The following is a 4560-nucleotide window of genomic DNA, read 5'->3' on the forward strand; positions in this document are numbered from 1 at the left end:
GGTCCTGATGATCTCATGTCTGTATTTTATTTTATCAACACCTCTCTCTGTGAAGATGTGGTCATGATTATCGAGTTTGGCTTTCGCTTGAGGAAAAACTAGGTCTAAGCTTGGGGGAGTTGAGATGTCCATTTTGCATCATGTTTTCTCATTGATACTTATTATTTTTTGGATAATTACTTCCCTTTATGATGTAATCCTAATGCCTTTTCTCTCTTAATTTGCAAGTCTCACATAATGAGGGAGATTGTCGACAGTTGGAATTCTGGACCAGAAAGGGCTATAGAAGAGTTGGGTATTCTATGGAACTCTAAATGACCTAAAAAATTATGGAGAATTATTTTGGAATATATTCAAAATATTGGCAAAGGAATTACCACATGGGTACCCATCAGAGAGTCACGGGACCATGTGGCGCATCCTACCCCCACGACGCGCCATGTAGGCTCCTCGCTCACCTGGTCGCCCCCGAGGGCCCATATTCTCATATAAGATCCTATTTTTCCTAGAAAAAAAATCAGAAGAAGACTTTCGGGATGAAGCGCCGCCGTCTCGAGGTGGAACGTGGGAAGGATCACGTTTGCTCTCCGGCGGAGCGATTCCGCCGTGGAAACTTCCCTTTGGGAGGGGAAACCAAAGCCATCGTCATCACCAACATTCACTCCTTCATGGGAGGACAAATCTTCATCAACACCATCTCATCTGAAACCCTAGTACATCTCTTGTATTCAGTCTTTGTCTCAAATCTCAGATTAGTACGTGTGGGTTGCTAGTAGTGTTGATTACATCTCGTAGTTGATGATAGTTGGTCTATATGGAGGAAGATTATATGTCCAAATCCTTAAGCATATTGAATACACCTTTGAGCTTGAACATGGAAATGACTACTTACTTTCGTTCTTGAGGACATGGCAGAAGTATTGTTATAAGTAATCACGTGATGTTGGTATTCGTTCAATATTTTGATGACATGTTGTATGTTCATTACTGTAGTGACATCCTAAGCAAACGGGTTTGAACCACTTTCAGTGGCCCAGTTTCAAACCATCACCTTGCATGTGGCTGCGATAGGGGGGATCCATCACACACGCTACCAAAACTGTTTGTGATTTGGGGTACATCCCATACAATTAAAGAGAAAAACTATGTGCAATTTGGATTAGCGTCACACACGGTTATTTCATGAAAATGTATGTAATGCATGAGTCACTTCACATGATTAAAAATTTAAAAAATGTGTGTGATGTAAATGCCATCACACACTATTGGATAAAAAAACTATGTGTGATGTGTGATCTTAACGACACGTTAATTTGTCCTAAAATCAGCTAGACGGTAACTAGTTTACTATGATCACATTTTCACGAACAAACATAACGCAAAAAATGCACATTCAAAATCCACTATATGATTTCTTTTCAAGCTTTGCCATACAACATACAAAACTACAAACGTACTATCTCACATCACACGAATGCCAACATATACAGCTAGCAATCCCATCTAATTACATCACCAAGCTTCATCAGTCTTTTGTTCATCGATGACATCAACGGCCAAACCTTCTCAGATTTCTTATTGTATCTCATCCTGAAAACCAAGATAAAAGGGTGACAAGATCAAAAAAGTACATCTTTACACAGAGCAACGATTCGATGTCCATGCTCATTTGCACCTTTGATGCATAAAAAAATCAAAACAAATACTAAAAAATAAAGAAAATCCAATTTTTTGCATGGTAGAGAATTTGGTGGGTGATGTGCGCTCCAAATTTGAGATCATTTGGACACCCGAGTATCCCTCGACACAAAAGACAAATTTGGAGTGTGTTGAAAAGTTTAATGTTGATGTATTGTTCTGACCCAATTTGTCTTTTTTGCTGCAGCTACTCATATGTCCAAATGAGCTAAAATTTGGAGTGTCCCTCACCCACTAAATTATCTACCATGTAAAAAATTGTTTTTTTTGAGTTTTTTTATCTTTATGAATTTTTTATATTACATATTCAAGTATCCTACTTGAAATTATTTCTTACACTAGTTTTGCATAAATTGATTTCTCAAAAAGGATTGTAAGAGAAAGTTCAGGACTTCACAAGAGAGATTTTGTGATTAGTTTGATGCCATGCGGAATCTTGATGGATGAGAAGAATCAAGAATCGATTAGATGGCTGGAGATATCATACTTAGACATAGAAAAACAAGAATCGCTTAGTATTATTCGGCAAGCTAGCTAGCAGCCAGCCTCGTGGATGCATTCTTGCAAAGAGGCGCACTGGAACCTAGCTTACATAGCCACGAACTGCACCTTCATAACGCTCCCTTCCGGGGTGTAGAACACATTGAAGCAGTTGTGCCATCGGAGAGAGATCCCGGAGCTGGACGACTGCTTCCTGCTCATGCCCGACGACGAGCCTCATGGCATCAAGGGCACTTGCTTCACGCACGGCGGCCCGACACCGAGTTCTCCCCATCCCACCATGTCCTTCTCCTAGTCGGAGTTTGGAGCAGTCATCGGCCGTCCCGCTAGCCATAGCATGGAAGAAGTGTGTGTCATGTCCGTGGTTGTACAGGAGGTTGGATTGACGATAGCTAGATATATGTGTGGATGTGGTAGAGTACGTGGTGAAGAGATAAGTCTAGATTTTTTTCTTGGGTGTGGAGTGTGGACGGATGGATTCATGCCATGTCATCAATCCAAGGCTTCAATCTCTTTAGCAATAAGAATTCAGCACACACATGTGTACTTTCTCGCCATTTGATTTTGATTTTTGGCCTTACACCATCAAAAAATTGTGAAAACCTTATCAAATTTTTACTACGGTATAGTGAGGTCATACGTTGACACCATGTCGAGTTTCGTATTTATTAGACATCATCTACATTTTTTAGAATTAAAGTATCAATAAACTTCATGTTCACGATTGATTATTGCCACATAGATATTTGAATTTTTATATTTATTTCTTGTGTGAGGTATACACATATAGTCATTGCCCTAAATATGATCTTTCGAATCATTTTTGTATACTATTTTCTGTACTCCTAGTTCAAATTCAAATGTATCGCTTAAATAACTAGAAATGCAGTTAATGACTCAAACATAGTAAATGAGTTCCGAAAAGTGCCAAATTTTTATGTGAATCATTCTATGGTGTATCTTCACTCTATGAAAAAAAATAAGGTCAAATGACAAAGGAAAATATAAGTTCGCCACCAACTTGGTGTATTCACTCTCGAAACCATGATTTTTTTTCTTAGAGGTTGTGTGATTTCTAAAGGATGTACATAAAAAATATGAAACATTCTCAAATTTTGATCACATCATAGTGAGGTCATATCGTGACACTATGTCAAGTTTCATATTTTTCAGACTTCATTTACAATTGTTATAATTTAAATACCAATAAACTCCATGTTTGCAGTTAATTCTTGCCACATATTTCTTATAAATTTATATCTGTATCTTGTATGAGGCATACAAATATACTCAATACCCTAAATATGATTTTTGAATTCATTTTTGCATAGTGTTTCATGCGCTCATAGTTCAAATTTGAATTATATCAATTAAATGACTGGAAATGCAGTTAAATAACTTAAATATAATAAACAAGCTCTATAAAGTGCTAAATTTTAACTTGGAGGATTCTATATTGCATGTCAAGTGTAGGGAACAAAATTCAAAGTAAAACGACGAAGCAAAATGTGAGTGCCTTCAAACATATCGCGTGAACCATTATTCTTTCAAAACATAATAATTTTAGGCAACACACACGGTTTCAGTTATGAAACTGTGCGATAACAGACTACATCACACACACAATGTATGCAAAAAAAGTGTACAAGGCATCATACATGTTTGCGTTTTTAAGACCGTGTGCAATAATATGCTACATCACACACGGGGTCGCAAAAATTGTGTGCATGACATCACACGGGGTTGCATTATAATAAATGTCTGCAATGATAGAGTATATATAACACACGTATCATTTGTAAAACCATGTGCAAAGCATCACACACACATATTTTTTTTCAAACTATGTGCAATAATAGGCAACATCATACACACAATTTTTGCAAAAACAATTTGCGTGACATCACACATAATTATTTTTTGAAATGTGTGTGATGTTACGACATCACGATTGTTTTTTTTATGATTTTACATCGCACATGCTATGATGTACATCACAAATAGTTTCATCGAAGGGTCTCTAATACATGTGTTACCTTTGGACCATCCTACAATAGTGGTTGCTCTTCTCTTAATGGTGTCATGTGAACATCGACTACATGACACTTCACCATACTTGTGCCAAAGGGACATCATTAGGGAGTAATAAGTAGATGATGAGTTGTAAAAGTGACAGAAGCTTAAACCCTAGTTTATATGCTATTTCATAAGGGGCTGATTTGGATTCATATGTTTCATGTTATGATTAGATTTATCTTAATTCTAATTTCATAGTTGTGGATGCTTGGAAGAGTGGTTAATCATAAGAGTTTTTTATGTTCAAGTAAGAACAACACCCTAGCACCGGTCCACACACATATC

At 37.1% G+C, this 4560-nt stretch overlaps 1 long non-coding RNA gene across 1 annotated transcript; it reads right to left on the reverse strand.

Moving 5' to 3' along the window:
- Window positions 1-1386: 1386 nt before the first annotated feature.
- LOC123430473 lies at window positions 1387-2546 on the reverse strand. The gene is made up of 2 exons (XR_006622940.1): window positions 2308-2546; window positions 1387-1590 (listed from the first exon to the last, which is right to left on the reverse strand). It is a non-coding gene; the product is annotated as an uncharacterized LOC123430473 (long non-coding RNA).
- Window positions 2547-4560: the final 2014 nt, after the last annotated feature.

Source organism: Hordeum vulgare, chromosome 2H (genome assembly GCF_904849725.1).
Source record: "Hordeum vulgare subsp. vulgare chromosome 2H, MorexV3_pseudomolecules_assembly, whole genome shotgun sequence".
Classification (NCBI taxonomy): Eukaryota; Viridiplantae; Streptophyta; class Magnoliopsida; order Poales; family Poaceae; genus Hordeum; species Hordeum vulgare.